This window comes from Schistocerca americana, chromosome 5 (assembly GCF_021461395.2).
Source record: "Schistocerca americana isolate TAMUIC-IGC-003095 chromosome 5, iqSchAmer2.1, whole genome shotgun sequence".
Taxonomy (NCBI): domain Eukaryota; kingdom Metazoa; phylum Arthropoda; class Insecta; order Orthoptera; family Acrididae; genus Schistocerca; species Schistocerca americana.
This window is the reverse complement of record NC_060123.1, coordinates 423,605,514-423,632,809: the sequence shown is the minus strand read 5'-3', so window position 1 is coordinate 423,632,809 and position 27,296 is coordinate 423,605,514.

Below are 27,296 nucleotides of genomic sequence, written 5' to 3'. Positions count from 1 at the left end.
TCCGAACGCTCCGGATGACATCCAACATGTTTAAGGGGTTCGCCGTCTTTGAAAATTTCCAAAAGTCGGTTTAGTTTGCTTGAAATGTTCCTGAGGTGCTGCTTTATTATCCCAGGTTCGCCATAAATACTGTTATTGAGTATCAAGGCGTTTTGTGAAAAAGTGTCTCCGAAAACCATTCGCAATGGGAAACATAGTCTACATGTAATTTTAACGATTTTCTAAAACGAATTACTGAAACTGTGAGCATGCTCAAACTTGAGATCGGACCAATTTGATAAAACTTCTGCACAAAGGCAGAAGGAAAGCGTATTGAGTGAGCAGAGCAACGCATGACAGAAGCTGCCAAAGATGGTCCCAGGACCACCGTGGGCACGAAGGAAACGGAGGAAGTCGTCCTTTTACAACTGGAATAATTGTTGTATTGTACAAGGATCGCCAACTAAAGGAATGCCTAACTTAATTACATATAATTTAACACCAAATTTTAAACACGTTTTTCTCGAAGCTGTATTTTTCAGTCCACCCACGACCAGCGCTGTGCCTGGTGTGGACACAAAAACTGTTTCTTAAAGACAAAAATATAAGGAATAAAACCGTATCACGGGATTTATTATTACTTTGTATTTTACTTAAAAAAACAAGTATCACCGATTTTTCACGCACTCAAAAAGAGCTACCCCCTTATGCATATTGTTGTCTATTTTCTGTGTTATTCAGTACACTATCAGGTTGTCAGGTTTACAAATGAATAAATGTACCACAGTTAGTAAATATTATAACATGTATTTTACAAAGTATCAAATAAAAATTATGTATTTTTAACACACTGACCTCTAAGCATTATTGTTCACGCCACATAACAGCTGTTGTACAGTTCAAAATAAATGTGCGAATATCACACCGTCAGCGTCAGTGGATTCGTGCTGCTTGTCTGAGTGTCTCTGTCCGTTCCTAATGAGGGCCGCAGTGGCCACAATGCGACCAAGCAATTTACCTCGAGTACTCGCTTTTCGCTCGTACACCTCAGATTTCATTCAGCCCCATCCACCAGAATCTAACCGCCGTCTGGCGATCTCGTTGGTCAGTTAATTGTACCACCACAACCAATCCAGAGAGTAGGGTAAGAGCAGTTGAGATATTCCCGTACACGTCTCTTAAAATGTGGAGGGGCTCCATCATTCCAGAAGTATACTGCAGTGAGGGTGGCCGGTACGTCATCGAGACGTGTAACAAACGAGTTTTTCAAAAAAATTCAACTAAATCCGCCCTGTCATTCGCTCTTCTACAGTGCTCAGAACTCATCAGCATATTGCAGATCATGCTCCACCAAACAGTGAAAAAAAAAAAGAACTTGGGAATTGATTTTCACTGTAGCTTGTGGATTTCCCTGCGACGACCGACGACTATCATGTGTATTGTTAATTCCATTAGGTATAAAAGTGGCTTCATCAGCGAATAATATAAATGGAAGTATATGACGATTGTTGTTCAACCAGTGATAAAATTTAAGTCGTCTGGCCTTGTCACCTATGTGAAGATTGTGGACACGCTGTATGTGAAATTGGTGCAAGTGCTCCTCATGTAATGTTCGCCATACACATGTTCGTATGTCACTGGTAGGTGCAGGTCTATGCTGCACCATTTCAACAATGTGTTAGTGAACAATATAATCAGAAGAAGACTGGGAACATGTAAGAGGTGGTTCGATAAACCCTCTCCCAGGTACTTAATTGGGAATTGCAGAGTAAACATTATAGACAGATGTAGGTGTAGGTTTGGTGGGTAAGAAACGCACACGCGCAACAATAGACCAAAAAAAAGTACAGCGTGGTTGTAACTAAACTTTATCTACTTGAGCCAGTGTAGCTGGAAAATAATTTGCTGTATTGGTACCTAAGGTTGTAGGAATATGTTCAGACTGCGCGCTGCAGGATTTGCGTTGTTACTAGTTTTAGTATCATGATTTACCGCTAGGCACCGTTAGGGCTGAAACACAAGTATCAGTGCGCATTACTGCTGCAGACAGTCAAACGGGTTTGGAAAATGCGACCAGGGCTTTACTCATGAAACTGCTGGATGTCAACAACAGCAATAGCGCTGTTGCTCTGCGCAAATACCGACGCATCAAAGGAATATGGAGAGATCCTCCTTCCACAGCAGGCTTAGAGAACTTGAATCGGAAGTTCGAATTAACAGTCGATTTGGGAACTGATCCTGGGAGACGCCTACGGCCAATAGTACCAAAAAATGTTGTAGAAGTTACTGTGACTGAGAACGCTGGACGCAGTGTGCTACCTTCAAGTAGTCCACAGACCATGTTACGGCCGCTGAACATCTCATGGTTCACTGCTCCAAAAATGCTGTGAACAGTGCTGAAACTGGATTTCTAGTGCGGTCCCAGACTGTGTCGTATGCAGGTGGTTGTCACCCTGTGCAACATTTGTTACCTGCGACGTGATCATTATAGGCAGTTAACAAAGTTACCCTCTCATGTGGAAATTGAAATATATTTCTTTCGTTGTTCAGTTCGTTATTTCTCTTCCTCACGTCCTACAAACGTGTGCACGACATTTTATTGTCCTAGAATCGCTGATTTTCATGGAGTCCTTTCAAGTAGTGATGTTTACCTATAAACATTCCGTACATTAAATGTGTTCTATCTAGAAACCATTCGGCATTGGACATACTGCCACGGCCCCTCAGAAAAATTACTGAATTACTGTGCTGATAAACCTCTTACATTATTTGATTTTCAAACAGCTGAGCCAAACTGAACGTACTCAGACATTACTCTCTTTACTTGTTCTGATCAACACTAAACTGATACACAATATTTTTAGCGCAACGCAATCTGACTTTCAAAAATCTTTACAAAAGGATGGCCCTGACCAACATTAACCTATACGTTTCTCAAATCACTTACCTCACAAAAATCTTCGTTACTCGAACTACTGCAGTACAGCGAGCGCCGCTACTGCCAGCTAAATAAAAGATTCTAACTACTGAAGGCATTAACTACTGATTGGCATAGTTAGCCAATGAAAGATTTTGATAGAGAACAAACAATGTATTTACCGCAATAGTGTTCAAAAGTGATAATATATATATCAGTCCATGATATCCAATATTACAAATTTACTCTTTCTGATGGACACACGTTCAGATCGTCAGCTCTCAAATTTCCGGCATCTCTCTCCCCACATCCACCACTGCTGGCGGCTCACCTCCAACTGCGCAACGCTACGCGCTGTTAACAGCAAACTGCCCAACACTACAATAGCAAATTCCAACAATGCCACCCAGCCACAGACTGCACACAGCACAGCCAGTGATTTTCATACAGAGCGCTAGGTGGCGGTGGCGTTACCAATAGACCTAAACAGCCTACTTACAATACGTCAGTATGAAGCTGCTTGCCTCAAATGAGCGTTCCTGTCATATCCCTGTATACTGAGCATTCCTCCTGGGACACTCTGTGTGCATACAATTTACTTATTTTTTTGTATTATATTGATGGTGTGTGTGTGTGTGTGTGTGTGTGTGTGTGTGTGTGTGTGTGTGTGTGAATTTGTATATGCGGGTGGGCTGGATTCAGATATACGAGGGTCAGTCAAAAAGTAATGCCTCCTATTTTTTTTTCTACGTTTAATTGTCAGGAAATTTAAATGCAATTACATAGGTTGAAAACCACAACATTGAGGATCATTTTGTCATTTTTCAATGTAATCTCCGCCCATCTCTACAGTTTTGGTCCATCTTTGAACAAGGGCATGTATCCCAGCACGGTAAAAACCACAGCTCTGCTTCCTAAGCCATTGACGCACGGATGTTTTGACGGCCTCCTCATCTTCAAAATGAATCCCACGATGAGCTTCTTTTAGTGGCCCGAACAGATGGAAGTCTGATGGTGCCAGGTCAGGGCTGTATGGGGGATGAGGCAAAACTTCCCATCCAATTTTGACAATCTCGTCAGAGGTGTGACGACTGGTGTGTGGTCTTGCATTGTCATGCAAAAGAAGAACATCTGCCATTGATTTTGTTGGGCGAACTCGCTGAAGACGTGCTTTAAGTTTGTTGAGGGTTGTGACGTATTGAACAGAATTTATTGTGCATCCCTGCTCCAAAAAATCAACCAGAATCACACCCTCTGTATCCCAGAAAACTGTTGCCATAACTTTCCCTGCCGATCGCACAGTTTTGAATTTTTTCTTCCTCGGCGAGCTTGTGTGACGCCACTCCATTGACTGCCTCTTTGATTCGGGTTCAAAAAAATGCACCCATGTTTCGTCCCCGGTCACAATTTTTTTCAGAAACTCATCTCCCTCCAAACGGAAGCGCTGCAAGTGTTGGGAGGCTATTGTTTTCCTTGCCTCTTTATTCTGATCGGTTAACATTCTTGGAACCCACCGTGCACAAACTTTTGAGTACCCCAATTGTTTAATAATCGTGATCACACTGCCTTTACTAAGAGAAATAATGCGACACACTTCATCTGCAGTCACCCGACGGTCACCACGAATGATGTCATCAACTTGCTGAATGTTGTGTGGAGTCACTGCACTCACCGGCCTGCCGCTCCGCTTTTCGTCAGTCAACGGTGTTTGCCCTTCAGCTTCCTTACAACGACGAACCCATCGTCTAACAGTGCTGACATCCACTGTCACAACACCATACACCTTCTTCAGTCTTTCATGAATGCGTATGGGCGTTTCACCTTCTGCATTCAAGAATTCAATCACACAACGCTGTCTCAAACGAACATCGATGTCGGCCATCTTACAAACTTCTGCTGTGCTGCCACCTGTTGACACAGAAAGTTACTACTGCAGTGGATTGCAGAAGAAGGTTTGAGGAATGGCGCCAAATTCAAATTTTTCACTTAACTTAATTTCTTTAAGTAGAAAAAAAATGGGAGGCATTACTTTTTGACCGACCCTCGTAGACCAAATAAATAAACAGACACTTTCTGAGAATTCCCTGTCTACGTACAGTAGTCGCTTTCTTTCCCCATGCGTCTGGGCGGTAAGTAATTGTCCCAGGAATGCTGCCATAGACTGGTAAGTTGAAATGAAGGAACTTATCAGACAGAATCACGTGGTTCCATCTGAGCAACATAGCAGGTGTGAGACCTGGTTAGGGGAAGCTGAAGGCGAGAAGCATTCGTGTGCTGCAAGAGGCATTCTGAGCGCTAGTAGGAATGCCTGCGATCTGGTCCATCCAGGGGCGCGGAGTCAGGAATTCTGCCCACCGGCCGCTGTCCACCTCGCCTCTGTACGTGCTCTGCCGACGCACATCGCCCGCATAGCTGCCCGATATTAGGCGTGCTGCGACGCACCCTAACTGGCCACCTGTCAAATCCAGGGCTCCCAGGGGAAAGCGGCTACTGGGAGGCGAACCGGTGACATTGTGACGCAGTCCCGCAGCTAGGCTCGTACTGAAAATAGAGTTGTGGTAAAGAAGAGAACGAAGAGGAAGATAAGAAATAAAAATCATATGGAACGCGGAAGTAAAACTCCCATGAAAATAAGCAGAAAGGCACACAAGGAAGCACATAATAAGTTTATATGTGAGGTAGAGCGTAATGTCATGGAAGGAAGCTAGTTGGATGTAAACTAATGCAGTACATAAATGAATCAGGAAAAGATACAATGGTTTAAAGAGGAATTGAATGAAACAGAAATAGACGGGTGTCATCGAAATAAAGTTACAGCAGTAGACACATTACAAGAATCAGATACAGTATTAACATCTTACAAAAGTCAGGAAGGTACATGGATTATTTGGTGTGAATATGGAACTAAATAAATAGTGTGATGTTACGAGCAAATTAAGAATGTTACATCTACTCAACAAATACTGAGAAAACTGCGTAATGTTTCTGTCCTGGACGACAACTCCAGTTAGAAAACTATTCAAGAGAGGAGACAATAACAAACTATAAGTTACAGAGAAGTTTGTATGATGATATAAAATCTATGCGAAAATATTAAATTACAGATTACAAGCCATTGCAGATTGTCTGCTACGAGAAGAAGGAAATACACTCCTGGAAATGGAAAAAAGAAAACATTGACACCGGCGTGTCAGACCCACCATACTTGCTCCGGACACTGCGAGAGGGCTGTACAAGCAATGATCACACGCACGGCACAGCGGACACACCAGGAACCGCGGTGTTGGCCGTCGAATGGCGCTAGCTGCGCAGCATTTGTGCACCGCCGCCGTCAGTGCCAGCCAGTTTGCCGTGGCATACGGAGCTCCATCGCAGTCTTTAACACTGGTAGCATGCCGCGACAGCGTAGACGTGAACCGCATGTGCATTTTACGGACTTCGAGCGAGGGCGTATAGTGGGCATGCGGGAGGCCGGGTGGACGTACCGCCGAATTGCTCAACACGTGGGGCGTGAGGTCTCCACAGTACATCGATGTTGTCGCCAGTGGTCGGCGGAAGGTGCACGTGCCCGTCGACCTGGGACCGGACCGCAGCGACGCACGGATGCACTCCAAGACCGTAGGATCCTACGCAGTGCCGTAGGGGACCGCACCGCCACTTCCCAGCAAATTAGGGAGACTGTTGCTCCTGGGGTATCGGCGAGGACCATTCGCAACCGTCTCCATGAAGCTGGGCTACGGTCCCGCACACCGTTAGGCCGTCTTCCGCTCACGCCCCAACATCGTGCAGCCCTCCTCCAGTGGTGTCGCGACAGGCGTGAATGGAAGGACGAATGGAGACGTGTCGTCTTCAGCGATGAGAGTCGCTTCTGCCTTGGTGCCAATGATGGTCGTATGCGTGTTTGGCGCCGTGCAGGTGAGCGCCACAATCAGGACTGCATACGACCGAGGCACACAGGGCCAACACCCGGCGTCATGGTGTGGGGAGCGATCTCCTACACTGGCCGTACACCACTGGTGATCGTCGAGGGGACACTGAATAGTGCACGGTACATCCAAACCGTCATCGAACCCATCGTTCTACCATTCCTAGACCGGCAAGGGAACTTGCTGTTCCAACAGGACAATGCACGTCCGCATGTATCCCGTGCCACCCAACGTGCTCTAGAAGGTGTAAGTCAACTACCCTGGCCAGCAAGATCTCCGGATCTGTCCCCCATTGAGCATGTTTGGGACTGGATGAAGCGTCGTCTCACGCGGTCTGCACGTCCAGCACGAACGCTGGTCCAACTGAGGCGCCAGGTGGAAATGGCATGGCAAGCCGTTCCACAGGACTACATCCAGCATCTCTACGATCGTCTCCATGGGAGAATAGCAGCCTGCATTGCTGCGAAAGGTGGATATACACTGTACTAGTGCCGACATTGTGCATGCTCTGTTGCCTGTGTCTATGTGCCTGTGGTTCTGTGAGTGTGATCATGTGATGTATCTGACCCCAGGAATGTGTCAATAAAGTTTCCCCTTCCTGGGACAATGAATTCACGGTGTTCTTAATTCAATTTCCAGGAGTGTAGATTTGGAACAGCGAGATCGTGTATTGTTAATGACTTCAATATTTGACAAATAATAGAACAAAGGAAAAATAAGAATATAGAAACACAGCTCGGTTTCATACATTTTTATAACAGGATATATCGAATGAAATTATGGCATATATAGGGACTATCCACCAGCCCTAACGTTGGTAACAAATTGTCTGCTTAGAAGTACTAACGCTACCATAAACACGGGAACTAAAGTAAATGAACGGATGCTATAGCATTTGATAGGTGGCTGTAAGTTACGGAAGCTTTCATCGTAACATATATAGAACATATTAATGTCTTCTGACTTGTAGCAGACGAAAAATGTGGCCACAATCAGTGCTTCACGGACCATTGCTCGCAAATCTCCATTTCTTACTACGAGTTTCACACTCCACCTCTTTCATGCACTATCCTTTCACAAAGTGAAGGTTCTCTCTGAGAATATGAAGAGAACCAGACTTCCACTAAGGACATTCCAGTTCGCACCAGTTATCCGTGTGAAGGCCGTTTCTGTGAGATACTTCAGGTGACGTCGTACATATTTTGGCCCACTTGGCACTCAGTTTCGGTAGGATGATGTGAGCGAAATCATCTGATATGTGTCCGGAGTTTGGTAAACTCTTTCCAAGACGTTTCGCTTACGTAATTCACAACGCTGTTCAGATCACGATTGTAGTGTAGTTGGCTTCCTATATCCTTACCTATCTGTCTTGTTTTATGTTTTCTTGTAGGCATTATTACAGATTTATTTTCACACGCACATGGTGGTTGGAGTACAACGGTCCTTCGAGGATGTCCACGTAACGCTCTGAGTATACTTCCTGAGAGAATTAATAGCTCGTCTGCTGTCTTCCGTCTTACTCAGATGCGGACGGAATACGTATGACAAGGGTTCCGGATTCCGGAAAAATTTCTGTTGGTACATATCAATGAGGGAACGTGGTGTACGTTGTCTAGGAAGTCTCGACATTGAAAATTATTGCCTTTTATTTATAATCTTTTATGAACGCTGCCTATGCCATAATGGACTGTGATGTGATAAAGTTTACTGATGCTATAAGGATAGCAACCGTCCCAGCTGCATTGGTAACACGATTGACTTAAACGCAAGAGAAACGGGTTCAAGCTTGGATCAAAATATACCTGGATGAACTCACAAGACATACGCTTTCGAGGTGGACTCTGTATGAAACGAGCACTGGGGTTAACCCTGGGACCAAAGAGACGTAATTGCCGTGTGTCCACCCATACTAAGGCAACTCTGACGGGCTCTCGCCCACAGGGGTTGTCGCTTTAGAGCGTTTCGGTTATAAGAATACGTTACCATAATGAATATTGTCAACACACAAAATCATTACATTAATTGATTAATCTTTTATCAAATTATGACATTGCTTTTTAACTTTTAATTCAGTCATAAAATGCCAGCTACATCTACAATTATCAAATACTGTATAGTTTAAAAAACTTACGTGCACAGTGATTGCAAGAGGCAATGATATTATCAACACATTACTAAAAGAAAACACCGCATTTATACAAACGAAACTGAAAAAAGGGATTCATAAAAGCAAATATTTTTAATTTTGTTGCAGAAAGATCTACGCAAAGATTTAGTTGTAGACAGAAACTACAAAATCACTTACTCTGTGCACCTAATAACAATAATAATAATAATAATAATAATTGCATTTCAATTTGCAGTATAAAATACATTCCTCCTTAGTATAAAATACATTCCTCCTTACGTTATTTGCACTTATTATTTGTTTGTATGTTTGGCAATGTCAATATTGGCAGTCATATCCTTAGGAACGTACAAAATTGCTAAATCATTCAATCTTTTGCGGATCATTGTTGACCATAATAACATTTTCAACCGTGTAAGCGCTGAAAATGATCGTTCAGAGGTATAAGAAGCAGCAAGTATATTTAAAATTTCACAAATTGTGTGAGCTTGTCACGCATGGGACCATAGTTTTCCCTACTTAAAGTTTCTAATGTCTGGTAAGTTGCCCACTATTTCTTTCGTCGTTCTGCACAAAATTAGAAACACGACACTATGCATATTAGCTTGTTTTTATCATCGTCGCTCTAATAGACACACCAATTATTAGAAAAAAAATATTTGTCTGTACGTTTACACCGGTGTTTGATACGATTGAGGATCATTACCTTCGCAGCGTTTTGGCATCTCCCGTTTTATAGAAAAATCTGGTTCATCAGATTTCAGTTCCTCCGGTTTCTTCACGGTTTCATTTCAAAACTCAAGAAAGGATATACCATTGTGAAGCTAAAATTGCAGATTAAATTTCCAGAAAATAATTTTTATTTCTCGTTATGTCACTGACTTCTTCTGAAAAGAGGAAAGAAATTGTTCGGTATTGCCGAAAAACAAAATTAACGATTTCAGGAAAAAAGAAATCTGGACTGATGTATGTTTGAAAAATATCCCCTATCCTTCCTATTGGCTCCACTTTTTTCTTGTCAGATCTTCCAAAAATTTCAAGAGACCGTCATAGCTACTTCAAACGATTTTAGTTATTGTACCCTTACACACCATCTTGTGGGAGAGTTTGGTCTCAACGTCAGTCTGGGAATGATTTTTACACCATCTTAGATCTCTTCTTCTAGCGGTTGAAAAGCTGCTAACCTCTTTGGCGAGCCGCACGGGGTAGCCGCGAGGCCTGGGGCGCCTTGCCACGGTCCGCGCCGCCTGCCCCCGTCCGAGTTTCGAGTCCTCCCTCGGGCATGGTGTGTGTGTTGTCCTTAGCATAAGTTAGCTACTTCAAGTAACGTGCAAGGGTAGGGATCGAAGACCTTAGCAGTTTGGTCCTATAGGAACTTACCACAAATGTCCAAATTTTTTTCCACTTTGGCGAATATGCTACAAATGTTGTTAATCACGAAAAATCACTTAAAAGTCTCGCACATAACTATCTTACTTTACCGAATAAAATTTACGCGGTGAACAATGAACCAATATATCACTAGGTTCTAACTGACTGATCCTACTTTGTAATTTTGTTAAATATCCAGTGCCATTATTGCGCCCCCATAGCGGTGATCACAACAATATTTTATACCGAGAGATAAACGTCTTATGCGATACTAGACGGCTTCAAACACTGTCTTAGAATTTGATTAAGTTGCTTTATAGAAGCCCGTAAACACTTCTTCAACTTGCTGATTTTTGTAGACAAATCTGAAGCACACGCACGTGGGAAGTGGCAACTACAACGAAAGGAAAATATTAAATCATCTTAGTAGATTTCACAATATTTTGCGATACACCGCTGGTTAATAAATAGATAATCTCCTTCAATATATATAGTGATAAACTCATTTATATGTAGTTCGCTGCAGCGAAGATTTCATCGCAGGAAAATTTTTGCTATAGCCAGTAGCAACTGATGAACATTTGGTGCTTCATCTGTGTGATCCCTGATTACCATTCCTTGCTGACTTAAGAACTGGAATGGAGTTACTATCTTTAAAATCACTTTGCGTGCATTTTTCGTATCTCCTAATTTATGTTCAATTCGCAGGGGTTGATTGGTCTCACGGCAGTGATGTAATCCTTGACCCTCTTCCTTGTACTAAGCTGCACTGTTAGCTGTAATCTAAATCCTCAATAAAAATGGCATATATGTTACGACCGAGGCTGGCCTTTTTCCAGTCCTGTCTTAATTTTTGTGTTGAAGTAATAGAAGACGCATTGGTACATTGTTTTCCAGTCGCCAGAACAGTCGTGGACGAACGGTGAAGTGTACATTTTTTGTGAAGCCTGAACCCTAGAACCTTCAACTGCCCTTTGCCACTGGGAAAATCCATTTCGAAAAAATGCATTACGATTCACTGTTCGCAGAAGTAGCAGTTTCCGACGGAAGCACTGTACCGGAATCAAAATCGTTTTGACACGCAACAGACAATATTTTGTCCAGTTCTTTGCCTAACAAATCCAAAAAATACCTATTCGCATCCTTCTTGGTACGACCGGTCTGGTGATATCTTGACACTTTTTGCTAATGTATTACAGGAATTGGTGGAAGACACATTCCCGGTTCCTTATTTCTTGACTGCACATGCATTTCAGTTTGCTCTGTGCCAGTAACACCTACCTCTGAATACGACGACAAATGTGAGGCGAATTTATCCATAGCGATTAACAAACCGACAGTTAGAATTCGAAAATATATAAAAAGCAATGTTCAGTATTGAGTTCCACCTTTCCACACGCGTCCAGTATTCGCCCCACGTTTGAAAATTGTGAAAGTTTCTGCCCGGCGAATAGCTTTTGCTCCACGCATCCGATCAGTAGACTCTCTTCTTTGTACTTTCTATTAACACGGTGTCACCCCTTTTTCTGAAAACGAAAACTTCCAGTACACACTCTAAGCTCCTGCGTCGTTCCAAGACACTATCTCTCAGAGAACAAGCAAAACGATAACATACCAGATTATATGTAACCTACTTCACTGAAATCGTACACCGCGCCGCTCTCATCTGATTGAAACAAAGAAAACAAGAAAAAAATCAACTATTGAAGTACTCGGTCACCTCGGCCTCCTCGTATTTCGATGTATTCTTTATTAGCGAGCAATATCGACAAGCAGTGGTATTGAAGCAACTGTTAACGAATGGAGTTGATGTATTTTAGTGCGTCATCAAAGCAAGCTGAAAAGACGGGATTCTGTTCTTATTGTGAGGACTGCTTTTGACTTGATCAGAGACAGGCGAGGAAAGGGAGAATGTGTTGCTCTGCAGTATCACATTTGAAACAAAAAAATTGTTTCAGAGTTTATAGATTGTACATTCCATGAAAATATTTTAATTGATTGTTATTTTCTGATAATGGCAAGTGATAAATATTTATTTGGTTTCCATCATACTAAAAGTCTCGAGCCTCGGAGCACCCACGCATGCGTGTGAGCCTCTGAGCCTTCATCTATCTATTAAGCAAGCGGCGAGGTCTGCTTTAACACAGGTACCCCTGTGAGCTTTCAACAGATGAACGCTAACACTAGCCTTAAACCATAATCATCCAACACTTCCCGGTGTACTACTTCACATGGTATTTCCTTTATCTTGAACACCCAAATAACATTTTCGGAGGAAATAAAGAAGAAAAGTAACAATCAAGTGTTGTTTTAGATATCAGGGGCATATTAAACAGCATGACTTCCTTCCTTATAACTTCGCCCTTTACGAACATGCGAACAACAGTACGCCTTTTTAGAATAGCACTCTATATTTTTTATTTGTAATCTACTTGCTCTTCTCGAGACCTTGTGGTGTTTATGCCACATTCCTGCCCGTGATAATTACATTTTTGTCGTGTTTTAATGCACAGTATAGTAAAAATTTGTTATGGAAGCTAGCGAGTAGATAGGTACAAGTAGCCATACAGCGTGAGATCGGCCGAGCCAACAAGAGCCGCATCATACTGGAAGAGACGTGGGGTTCAAATGGTTCAAATGGCTCTAAGCACTATGGGACTTAACGTATGAGGTCATCAGTCCCCTAGTCTTAGAACTACTTATACCTAAGGACATGACACATACAAATGCCAAGGCATGATTCAAAGCTGCGACCGTAGCAGCAGCGCCGTTCCGGACTGAAGCACCTGGAACTCCTCGGCCACAGCGGCCGGCGAAACGTGGGGATTCACCTACAATGCTGGGGGCCAAGAAACTAATTTTGACTATACGTATTTACTGTCTACGTATTGATTTACAGCTTCTACATTGCTCATGACGTTACTAGCACTGAGAACTTGTTAACAATAATTTCAGTATTATTCCGTTCACCTGGAAAAGCCAACTAAAAAGTTTAGTTACTGTCAAAGTTTATTGATGGAAGTGATGGACCAACAACAACTTGTGCGCTCTAAGAGGGCAGGCGCTAAAGTGCTAGAATAGCTCAAAAGGGAGTGTAAGATCGTTTTCCTAGGAGGTAACACATGAATCAGTGTATAAAATGTCATCTTGTGTAAAGGCGGAACAGTTGGCTGAAAAATTCCCTCGGATGACCTACTTATGCGATGTCGTGTTAATCCAAGGCTGTTTTCGAATGTGTCAAAAAGCGAACTACCGTGAGAAGTGCAATTCCGCGTGAGGACGGAATTAATTGTTTAAGTTGCCTCGTAAGACATATTTGTGCCATCTCATATTGATTCTAAGATCGGGTGCCTTTTGCGGTACCATGGAATTAATGATTAATGACCGAGAATCTTGTTATGAATATTAACGACACATTGACTCCAGAAATCGTTTTACTAATTGTGCGAATGGTGAAATAAAACAAAATTACTTGACATTCCAAAATTTTATGAGTCTTCTTACGCTTAACATTCAAACCATTTCCATTTGACACATGTTTATGCATTGTTTATTGTGATCATTACAGCTTCGACCGAAAAGCAATTCGGGTAAAATCTGCAACACGCGAGGTAATGAAACTGCTTCGAATTCAGTTACCAGACTCTGGAGGTGGACGGACTAGACTAGAATCTGTAAATCACAGGCAACATCACAGTGTGTCCCCGTGTACATATTGTGGCAGATGATATTTCGAGAATGCATTCCCCTGTCTGTTGTACTAGTGTTACACTTGGGATCCCCGTGTGTGGATGTATGACTAAAGTGGAAGACTATATTTTAAACAAGTGTTTTTCTATGCATCATCTGGCGGTCGTACGCTTGACATACCATCTGTGTGGAAAATGGGTTTAAAGAGGGATTAATTTTAATAGGAAGCATTGAATCCACACTACAGTGTTACAAAATGGTTCAAATGGCTCTGCGTACTATGGGACTTAACATCTGTGGTCATCAGCCCCCTAGAACTTAGAACTACTTAAACCTAACTAACCTAAGGACATCACACACTTCCATGCCCGAGGCGGGATTCTAACCTGCGACCTTAGCGGTCACGCGGTTCCAGACTGAAGCGCCTGGAACCGCACGGCCACACCGGCCGCCTACAGTGTTACAAACTGTTGGAAAATCTATCACAGTTTACTAAACAAGAAGGCAAGACGTTACGAAAATGTAACATAAGATTGACTTTGACTCTAATGTAGACTCACACGTGCAGGTATACGGGGTGACATATCTCGTCCACTTGGTAGAATTGACAGGAGACCAACTGAAACATAAGGGAATGCTGACTGGTCACTCAGTCAACCGTCTTCTGTTGTGTGAATAAACTGTACACCAAGGGAAGCCAAAATATCGGCTCGTGGGCCATGCCAGGGCACGAATGCCAAAGCGCTCAGCTTTGTGATCATTTCCCTCGGCGCCTGGCCACGCTGTCTGAGGGCCAGCAAGGGGAAAAGGGGAAATCTGCAAACACGCCGCACTGAAATCTCAGTGCAGTAGCGCTGGAAACGACTTGGTTTTGTATTTCACTCTTCGCAACAACATAGATCACAAAAACATATTATTCACAATTAATTAATTATTTTTGGCGTTCTGACATTATAAAATAATTTTTTTTCTGGTACAGGTTGTCGGCATACGGACATACAGAGACAATTTCACATAGTTCCGCACTTAAGTTTCCATGTAAGCGTATCTTATTTAGTTTCGTAATAAAACGTTCACATGGATCTGAGCGCTGTGGGACTTATCATCTGAGGTCCTCAGTCCCCTAGAGTTGGAACTACTTAAACCTAACTAACGTAAGGACAAAACACACATCCATGCCCAAGGCAGGATTGGTTGGTTGGTTGGTTGTTTCGGGGAGGAGACCAGACAGCGAGGTCATCGGTCTCATCGGATTAGGGAAGGACGGGGAAGGAAGTCGGCCGTGCCCTTTGAAAGGAACCATCCCGGCATTTGCCTGGAGCGATTTAGGGAAATCACGGAAAACCTAAATCAGGATGGCCGGACGCGGGATTGAACCGTCGTCCTCCCGAATGCGAGTCCAGTGTCTAACCACTGCGCCACCTCGCTCGGTAAGGCAGGATTCGAACATCCGACTGTAGCAGCGCGCGGTTCCGGACTGAAGCGCCTAGAACCACTCGGCCACAACGGCCCGCTAAAACGTCCATATGCGAGTAAATTCCTAAGGGACCAACCTGTGACGTCATCGGTCTCTAGTTTCATAACAAAATGGTATTTCACGCAAATACATCAGTTGAAATGTTGTAGCACTTTTGCAGCCTCGTTATGGAGAAAAGGAAATTCTAACTCAGGAAAGCAATGTAGACGTCCTGGACAGTCATAACGTAAAAAGTGTTGACATTAAAAATAGAATTACCTTGCGGGCAATCAGGTACATGTGCACATGCACAGGGACTCTTTCAACTGAAACGGTAAACAGTCTCGAAAACAGGTGTCAGATTGACAGTGTCCTCAAAAACATTATAAAATTATCTTTGTAATTCTTTGAAGCTATAATGAATTGTTAAACCTTGCGGTTTCTTTACAGCCAGTGAGCTTAGGGAACTGGACTGTCGTTGTCAGAATGAGTCCCTTGTGCAATGACATTTTCATTTTAAATGCGTCCCCATCAAATCAGAAAGAAGTTACCTTGCAGTGTCATATTGTGGGCACGGTGCAGCCAAATCCACTTCCAATATGAAGTCTGCAACCCATTCCAGATGTTCTAATTTTGAATCCTACAATCTCTTTTCCCTCATAAATTCATCAACAGCGAGATTTAAATCGCAGTAGCGTTTCAGGCCAACACGTTGACTTAACCAACATGTTATGTAGTAATATGTGAAATCTCCATAGTCATCATTCAGTTCCACTGAAAACTGTACCAGCTGATGGTGGAATATTCCATGTGATTCAAAAGTTTTAATATTCTTACCACCAGTTTCTTGAAGTGTTCCCTACCTGATCATTGACGTACAGAACAACGAATCCCGTCTGTCGATCGTTGTAATTTTTTGCTCTTTGATTGTCAGCGAAACCTTTCAAAATCTTTTTGCATGGTATTCTATTGTCGTTGCAAAGTAAATTGGCAGTACCCGTCGCTTATGCGAATTATGAATTCTCATCCTTCTATTTTGTCATTCCCATTCTGTGATGGCAGATCGGAAGACCGCCTCTTTCTGTGGAAACTGCCACTGCACCTGGTAACATCCTTCATGCCAGCGACAAATACACGTCAATAGTGAACGAAATGCCTACGCGGGTACTTCTGAGAAGGACAGAGCAAAGCGGAGACAGGTCGCGCCATGGCTTGCGCGCACCCGCATACCTAGCACATGTGAAGTCTGACACGTCCCGGCAGACCCTACAGTACACCCGCGACGAGGAAGTAGAAACCCTACGCGTCTACGGAGAATCTAAACTAACAGTACAATAAAGTATGAAAGGCAGTATGAGGAGCGATCAGTAAGTAATACAAAACATTATTTTTTGTTGGCTAATTTCTGTTTTAAAAATGTAAAATTTGCTGTAGGACGTCGTAGAATATTCCCTCTTCAGCCCCTATAGTTCCATTAAGTTCCGATAGGTAGCCGGTGCTATTTGTATCCTTCAAAAAGACGTCTGTAATGGAGGTGCGTTTCAAGCAGACAGCTGGCACTGAATCTGTCTTGGCAGGAAAGCAGAACATCTCAGATATTAATAGACACTAGCACCATGTCAGCAGACACCTGGGCGTGATCGAAAGCACGGTGAGTCATTGGGTGAGGTGTCGGATTACAATAATATCAGACGGACCTGTACAATCTCCCGCGTATCGGCCTATGCGTGGTAGGAATCTGTTCACAACGTTAATGGCGAATACAGTTTTAACATGAAAGTGTACACTCCACATCGCAGTTTTGTACACAGGTGACATAGTTATACTGCGATATGATGAGAGTCGACTATTCATTGTTTTATCAACAGACAATGTTGTTGTGGTCTTCAGTCCTGAGACTGCTTTGTTGCAGCTCTCCATGCTACTCTATCCTGTGCAAGCTTCTTCATCTCCCAGTACCTACTGCAACCTACATCCTTCTGAATCTGCTTAGTGTATTCATCTCTTAGTCTCCCTTTACGATTTTTACCCTCCACGCTGCCCTCCAATACTAAATTGGTGATCCCTTGATGCCTCACAACATGTCCTACCAGTAGATCCCTTCTTCTAGTCAAGTTGTGCCACAAACTTCTCTTCTCCCCAATCCTATTCACTACCCCCTCATTAGTTATGTGACCTAACCATCTAATCTTCAGCATTCGTCTGTAGCACCACATTTCGAAAGCTTCTATCCACATCTTGTCCAAACTATTTATCGTCCATGTTTCACTTCCATACATGGCTACACTCCATACAAATACTTTCAGAAATGACTTCCTGACACTTAAACCTGTACTCGATGTTAACAAATTTCTCTTCTTCAGAAACGCCTTCCTTGCCATTGCCAGTCTACATTTTATATTCTCTCTACTTCGACCATCATCAGTTATTTTGCTCCCCAAATAGCAAAACTCCTATACTACTTTAAGTGTCTCATTTCCTAATCTTATTCCCTGAGCATCACCCGACTTAATTCGACTACATTCCATTATCCTCGCTTTGTCGTTTTGCTTTTGTTGATGTTCATCTAATGTCCTCCTTTCAAGACACTGTCCATTCCGTTCAACAGCTCTTCCAAGTCCTTCACTGTCTCTGACAGAATAACAATGTCATCGGCGAACCTCAAAGTTTTTTTTTCTTTAGTATCTATTCCGAATTTTTCTTTTGTTTCCTTCACTGCTTGCTCAATATACAGATTGAATAACATCGGGGAGAGGCTGAAACCCTGTCTCACCCCCTTTCCAAACAGTGCTTCCCTTTCCTGTCCCTCGACTCTTACAACCGCCATCTGGTTTCTGTACAAATTGTAAATAGCCTTTCGCTCCCTGTATTTTACCCCTGTCACCTTCAGAATTTGAAAGAGAGTATTCCAGTCAACATTGTCAAAAGCTTTCTCTAAGTCTACAAATGCTAGAAACGTAGATTTGCCTTTCCTTAATCTAGCTTCTAAGATAAGTCGTAGGGTCTGTATTGCCTCACGTGTTCCAATATTTCTACGGAATCCAAACAAATCTTCCGCGAGGTCGGCTTCTACTAGTTTTTCCATTCGTCTGTAAAGAATTCGCGTTAGTATTTTGCAGCCGTGACTTATTTAACTGATAGTTCGGTAATTTTCGCATCTGTCAACACCTGATTTCTTTTCTCCTTGAAGTCTGTGGGTTTTTCGCCTGTCTCATATACCTTGCATACCAGATGGTAGAGTTTAGTCAGGACTAGCTCTCCCAAGGCTGCCAGTAGTTCTAATGGAATGTTGTCTACTCCCGGGGCCTGACAATAACGAGTTTATTTTATGCCTAGCAAGACGCTGTGAGAACTTTTGTGAACCGGACGACGGTTAGACTAATGAAACATTGCATAAATAAAGTAGTTTTCCACAAGCTCAGTGCAGCTCTTTTACAAAAGTCTTTAGTTTCGGGATAACCTTTTTCGTTTCCTTCCTGAAATCTCGATGTTCCCGGGAGACAATTGTGAAAAACTCCTTCGTCCTCATTGTTGAAAGAGGGAATCACTTTTTACAGTCGAATGTTTAGTTTTCCGTTGGCTTTTAGAACTGTCTATTCTCAACTTCGTATAACAGAACTATCGCCTACATCAGCTTCGACCACTGAAAAATTCATGTCCAGATAACAGTTACTGTTATGCTATAACATCTTCGTCTCACATTCCGACGAGAACGATGTAAAAGTTGATTCCTTTGACGTTTCGTTTTAACAGCAAAAACTTTCTTCTTCTTTTTCTGCATTGAGCAAGGGATTTCTTTCTTCTCATCATCTAACATCTTTTTTTCAAACTGGTTTTGTTGTCCATATTTCATTACGAACAGTCGATGTCAACCACTCTGATGAACACCCCTTCCAACGGTTCCGTTTTATTTTCAGTTTTGGAAGTGGAATTATTTCCTCTGGTGAGAGCAAGGGAGTAAGGGAAGTAGGATTGGGGAACGGCATGTCCTAGGAGAGGTGCTACTACGGCCACTAGTAGATGGAGAGTGTGCAGAAGAAAGATGGGCGGACGATAAACTTTTGATGGGAGAAACAAATTAAGGTCCCGGTTCAAAAGTAATAGCCTGTGGGTACCTTTCCGCGTGCTATCCGCCATCGTGATCCTTGTCTTCTGCAGTAATTACCTCAATCCTCTTTCATTCAACCTCTTCATTTTCGTCAATGGCTACCTATTGTAGCATAGAGAGAGCCATTGTCAAAATCTTGATCAGTCACTTCTGACGGCGCAAGATCGGCATCTGAACATTCATCAGATTAAGGAGAGAAATTCCTGTAGTCCTGACATCTTAGCTGGCATTTTCAACAGTAGCCACCGTTTCAAATGCCACTTCACCAGTTCGACTATTTTACCCAAACATAAGACATGCCTTGTAACGTCTCAAAAAGTTTCGGTGAAGTGACTGAGTCCTGTGGCTCTTACCGGATGGCAAACATAGTAAACGAATTAACCTTCAGGCCTTGGTGGAAGATATTGCTATCGAAGATTAATAAATTGGTTTACTATTCGAGGGATCTGCAAACTTTTCGAAATCATCAAGCCATACAAGGATCATTATTGTGGTCTTGTTGGTTTTATTTGATAAAGCCGTTGGACCTCCATTAATGAGTTTGAGATTAAGCCTTTTCCGTGCAAAAATTAAGAATGGTGGGCTGTTGTGTGCCACAGCAATCATGGAACAAACGGCGTTGACTCTTTTCCCCTGTCCTGCAATCACATTGTAATTAGGCTGTTTAGGCTTTGTATTGCAAACGACACAATATGAAAATCAGTGACTGTTTGGTGTGCAGTCTGTGGCCAGTTGGCATTGTTGCAATACTCGCTATTGTAGTGTTGGGCAGTTGGATGTGAACAGCGCGTAGCGTTGCACAGTTGGAGGTGAGCCACCAGCAGTGGTGGATGTGGGGAGAGAGATGGCGGAGTTTTGAAAGCGAATGATCTGGACGTGTGTCCATCGGAGACAGTAAATTTGCAAGACTGAATGTCATGAACTGATATATATATTATGACTTTTGAACACTATTAAGGTAAATACATTGTTTGTTCTCTATCAAAATCTTTCATTTGCTATGCCTATCAGTAGTTAGTGCTTTCAGTAGTTATAATCTTTTATTTAGCTGGCAGTAGTGTCGCTCACTGATTGCAGTAGTTCGAGTAACTAAGACTTTTGTGAGGTAATTGATTCATGAAAGGCATAGGTTATTGTTAGTCAGGGCCACTCTTTTGCAGGGACTTTTTAAAGTCAGTTTGCGTTGCGCTAAAAATATTGTTTGTCAATTTAGTGTTGATCAGAATAAGTAAAGAGAGAAATGTCTGAGCACGTTCAGTTTTGCGCAGCTGTTGGAAAATCAAATAATGTAAGAGGTTTAATAGCACAGTAATTCATTAAATTTTCCAAAGGGGACGTTTAAACCTACCTCTCTTTCCTGTTGGAGCAACATGTTTACAATGGATATTAGGTACGGTTTGAAACGCAGTTTAGTCCAAGTTGGTAATACTATCACGATGGAAACCATATTTCTTGAAGACTGATGACATATTGTGAAAATATCTCTTTAACTAAACCTTCTCAAATGCAGCCATGTGCACTACAATGTGCCGTATATTTTGATGACGAATATTTCCGTCTAACTATGCACTCACCATCAAACACAGCACTGCACTAATGGTATTTAATGCCAAAGAAAGGAAAACACGAGAAGAACATGTCTCATTCTACGCAGGAGTCATGATGTGCGAGCAACATGGGACGAGACACTAGGACGTATGAAAGTTTGGATCGGTCTGGCAAGCATGACTGCACACGATAAACGGGAAATCAGGGTCTGAGTTGCGGTCCAACACAACTAGTCATGCGTTTATAACATCATAAGCCTGATGTAATGTGGTATTCGCTGGTGGTGAATACATTGCCGGCTTATTAAGGGAAATGCATTGCACCGCTATTACTTGTTCTTCTTTGGATGGAAAAGTTCTTGTGAAGTGAGGTGCTCACTACCTTTGCCTGTTTTAAGACTTTTTTGTAATGTAGCCTCTCAAAACCCATTAGCTTTGCATTATTACCGTATTGGCCTCCCATTTTCAAAAAGGCCAAGAGCTTGATGAAAAATGCTCTGTTAATGGCTGTCGATTTCATGTTCTCGACACATTTCAGGTAAAAAAGATATGCCATTTCGGAAGACGTGCTTATATTCGAAGCGTGTCTGAGAGGTAAGTATGCCTGAAAAAACTGCTACCCAACGACATAAAAACTACAGAAAACGAATAAAAAAGAATTTTAGCTTTCCGAGTCAATAACGAGTTATCTACGATAAATAAACACAGAAAGAGAGTGTTTGAATACGCTAAAAGGGACAGTATAAGTCAGAGTACAGGTTATAGGGTAAAACTTCGCCAATAATTTCTTGATGGAGTAAACGTAAGCACTACCCCATTCAGACTAGTACATGTACCCCATGCCACAAAATTTTTTTTCGGCAATCTACAGACAAACCAGCCAACTAAAGTCATGGAGATTAGGAAGGATCTAGAAAGCTTTTAGTCGACAGTTTCGCTGCTGTGTTTATGTAATTGGTAAATAGCCTTACGCTCGCTCACCACTCAAAGCTGCTGAGATTTTATATCGAATACGTACAAAAGTGATTTAAGGCATTTTCGCCGCTGGGCTGATGGGACGAAGAGGAACTTGTGAACACTGGTGCGTTCTTCAAAATGGCTTTGAGCACTATGGGACTCAACTGCTGAGGTCATTAGTCCCCTAGAACTTAGAACTAGTTAAACCTAACTAACCTAAGGACATCACAAACATCCATGCCCGAGGCAGGATTCGAACCTGCGACCGTAGCGGTCTTGCGGTTCCAGACTGCAGCGCCTTTAACCGCACGGCCACTTCGGCCGGCCTGGTGCGTTCTCTTTCCCCACTTATACTCATATCCTCGTCCGCCCTTTGTGTATGGAGTGTACCTCTATAGCCTTGTGAATCGTGATCCATTAAGGATCCCGGAAAGCTGTGTTTTTCTTGCTAAAATTACAAGTTTTGGTACATTTTTCTTGGGAACTACTTAAGATATTATAACAAAATTTTTACACGCTTTTAAACAGGATTTATTCAATATTTAATACTGTTTTGGAAAGAATGGACTATGATATTAAAACATCAATATTTTTTATCTGAATACTAATATTTTAACAAAAATTACCACATAGAATATCTCATACAATTTTTTCTGTAATATGAATCCAGCAGAAACATTTTAAAATAGTAAACGTACATATTACAACAGCCTGTGAGAGTCTGATCCCTGCATACATGATAGTTTTATAGAAAATGCTACTTGTAACTTTAAAAATGTAAATTTGAGAAACGAAGATTTAAAATCTGTTACCTGTTTAAAACATCACAACTATAGATGATGGATTGTCAGGGTCTCCAATCTCATCTAACAGTTCCTTTTACACATTTTTTCTGTTGAAGATTGTTCTCATAAGCATTTTCTATTCTTTAAGCATTTCTTATTCTTTAAGAGTCTGTAGCAGCCATCGATTGAATGGTGAAGCATCCTAGTTCTACTCGTAGCCTCTTCAGAACTTCCATGTAATGACATTTGCTTTATTGTGAAAAGCTGCTGATCTGTAGACTCCAAAATGCAGAGTACTAATTTCAACAAAAACTCTTTGGGAAAGCAACTCCAAATTACATTTTTGACACTTTCATTGCAATGGTTTGGTTTCCCATGTACACATTCCTCCAGTAATGTTCCATTTGACAGTTCTCTAAATATTGACTTAATTTCTTCCGTAATTGATGGAGATAAATTCTGTTTGTGGTCACAGACGTCACTGTATTTTTCAATATATTGTGTTTACACCATGACTATGGACCAGGTGGACATAAACTGTGCTCGGGTTTTGAATCTCTCGACATCATATGAAAAAATAATACCGAAATTTCCTTTCTGATGTCACTTATCCATTTGTTATTCTGACTTATGCAAAACCATTAACGTCTCTGCAATCTATGACGTCATCTACCTGCGTGTTCCTATCTCCAAGAGGTTCTTCATCAGTAAATTGCTTTCTTCCTAATTTTGTTTTCAGCAGCCTCGGTCTTGAACCGATTCTTCTCTGAATGTGACCAATACATTACAACTTCCTTACTTCGTTGTCAAACCGGTGGCTCTGCACACAATGCCCAATTTATGATTCCACAGTGTAGACACGTTCCTTTAGTCCATTGCCAGCAGCCCAGGCTTCCAATGGCGCAACAGCTGGTAGCTCGGCTTTGTTCTGCTGAAGACCTGTCTGCCCTGTATGACTGTGAGTCTGTCCAGCAAGATTTACTAAGAGATGGGCTCGCCACCCGTTGCTTTCAACTTTCAACATGCAGTTTCTTCGAGCTAAGAACCGTAAAAATATCTCATGCCTTAGCACCCTACCAGGCTCCATCAACATATGCTCAAAACATTAACATTCTAGAGTCTTGGTCAAGGTGCGTCAGGCTGTAATAAAATCTTCTTTTCTGTATGCGAAAAATAGGTGAGAGAGTAACTTGTCTTCTTTCAAACTCGTTACAATTTTAACATGAAAAAAAAAATTCTATGTATTTCACATTTTTCACATTCAGGTGCGATTAAAAGTTTAGCCAATAAGAGCTTAGAAGTTTTGAAACTTGATACTACAGAAGAGCTCTAAAGCTTAGGTGGGTACGCCGGATAATTCATGAGGAGCTACTGAATCGAAGTGGAGAGAAAATAAATTTATCAATCAACTTGACTAAAAGAAGAATCGGTTGACAGCCATTGACCTGCGAATGCGCACAGGTGGCCCAAACTCTTACGGGAATCGCCAAAGCGTGCGCGAGTAATGAGTGGATGGGCAAATGTCTATAAGGTACGTTACATATGTAGAAATGTGGACAGTGGGGAATGTGAGTCCCGCGGGGAGCGTGCAAGGGATAAGTCTATGCAGTCGCGCTATTCATCTGTGTCCACGGTGGCTCATATGGATATAGCGTCTGCCATGTAAGCAGGAGATCACGGGTTCGAGTCCCGGTCGGGGTACACATTTTCAGCTGTCCACATCGAAGTATATCAACAACATCTGTCGGCAGCTGAGGGTTTCAGTTAGTCATTATTTATTCCAGGGAAAAGCTGCATGGCCATCAGCTGCATATGTTCTTTCGAGAACAGTTGCTGTCTTCATATATATATATCAAGGATTTTACTTCTACATAGTGCTGCAGTAAATGTATTTCTGAAACTTCCTGGCAGATTAAAACTGTGTGCCGGACCGAGTCTCGAAATCGGGATCCTTGCCTTTCGCGGGAAAGTGCTTTAACGACTGAGCCACCCAAGCGAGACTCACATCACGTTCTCACAGCTTTAATTCGAGTACCTCTTCTCCTACGTTCCAAATTTCACCACGAAAAGCGAAGGTCCCGAGTTCGAGTCTCGGTCCGGCACACAGTCGTAATTTGCCAGGAAGGTTCATATCAGCGCATACTCCACTGCAGTGTGACAATTTCATTCTAAATGTGTTTCTGTTTGTCGTAGATTAAAATTAAATATTTGCTGTTTCCTTTTGACCAGTCGAGTGGAGCTATGTTCCAGAGTTAAGATGTTCACTTTGCGACAAAGCCATAACTTAAAATGGAAGAAAGGGTCACGGAAATTGTTACGACGGCTTCACAAAATCACAGGGCCGTGAGCGACGGAGTCGAACGTTATTAGTGTCACGGCGGGCTGGCGCCTTCTTAATGGTCTCACGCCCCATACGGTCACCCTCGGCGGGGGTCCGCGCCACACCACCATTAGTCTCTGCACCGCCAGCAGCACGCCCCCTGACAAATGGCGTCGCCTAGAGTAGCGCCACCGCCCATAACTTGCAGCCCGACACCTCGTCGCCCATGCACCGCTTATCTCCCGTATATGACGCGCATTCTGGGAGCTCAGATATCAGGTGGGCGCAGAACAAACGGTCAGCCATCGATTTAACCTTCAGGAACTGTTTACTAGTGGTGATGTTTTTCTTCTTGGGGATATACAGGGCTTGGACAAAAATGTACACTCCTGGAAATTGAAATAAGAACACCGTGAATTCATTGTCCCAGGAAGGGGAAACTTCATTGACACATTCCTGGGGTCAGATACATCACATGATCACACTGACAGAACCACAGGCACATAGACACAGGCAACAGAGCATGCACAATGTCGGCACTAGTAGAGTGTATATCCACCTTTCGCAGCAATGCAGGCTGCTATTCTCCCATGGAGACGATCGTAGAGATGCTGGATGTAGTCCTGTGGAACGGCTTGCCATGCCATTTCCACCTGGCGCCTCAGTTGGACCAGCGTTCGTGCTGGACGTGCAGACCGCGTGAGACGACGCTTCATCCAGTCCCAAACATGCTCAATGGGGGACAGATCCGGAGATCTTGCTGGCCAGGGTAGTTGACTTACACCTTCTAGAGCACGTTGGGTGGCACGGGATACATGCGGACGTGCATTGTCCTGTTGGAACAGCAAGTTCCCTTGCCGGTCTAGGAATGGTAGAACGATGGGTTCGATGACGGTTTGGATGTACCGTGCACCATTCAGTGTCCCCTCGACGATCACCAGTGGTGTACGGCCAGTGTAGGAGATCGCTCCCCACACCATGATGCCGGGTGTTGGCCCTGTGTGCCTCGGTCGTATGCAGTCCTGATTGTGGCGCTCACCTGCACTGCGCCAAACACGCATACGACCATCATTGGCACCAAGGCAGAAGTGACTCTCATCGCTGAAGACGACACGTCTCCATTCGTCCCTCCATTCACGCCTGTCGCGACACCACTGGAGGCGGGCTGCACGATGTTGGGGCGTGAGCGGAAGACGGCCTAACGGTGTGCGGGACCGTAGCCCAGCTTCATGGAGACGGTTGCGAATGGTCCTCGCCGATACCCCAGGAGCAACAGTGTCCCTAATTTGCTGGGAAGTGGCGGTGCGGTCTCCTACGGCACTGCGTAGGATCCTACGGTCTTGGCGTGCATCCGTGCGTCGCTGCGGTCCGGTCCCAGGTCGACGGGCACGTGCACCTTCCGCCGACCACTGGCGACAACATCGATGTACTGCGGAGACCTCACGCCCCACGTGTTGAGCAATTCGGCGGTACGTCCACCCGGCCTCCCGCATGTCCACTATACGCCCTCGCTCAAAGTCCGTCAACTGCACATACGTTTCACGTCCACGCTGTCGCGGCATGCTACCAGTGTTAAAGACTGCGATGGAGCTCCGTATGCCACGGCAAACTGGCTGACACTGACGGCGGCGGTGCACAAATGCTGCGCAGCTAGCGCCATTCGACGGCCAACACCGCGGTTCCTGGTGTGTCCGCTGTGCCGTGCGTGTGATCATTGCTTGTACAGCCCTCTCGCAGTGTCCGGAGCAAGTATGTTGGGTCTGACACACCGGTGTCAATGTGTTCTTTTTTCCATTTCCAGGAGTGTAGAAACACCAAAAACAAGACACGTTACCATGCTCAGTACGGTGAAGGAAACCAGCTGACATTAAAACCAACTTCAAGTCGCCTCGGAATGGACGAATAGAAGTCCTTTATGATTTTAAAGCGTATCTTCTATCGTTTTACTTGCAAAAAAGTGGCAAGGTTAGGTAACGACGATGGAAGTGATTTGCGATCATGTCCCTTCTCTCTAAAGTTTACCATTAAGGCTCAATAATGATAACGAGATCTGATTATTGTAGCGGCCATTGGAAATGCACCACATCATCCTCGCACTCAGAAAACTAGTTC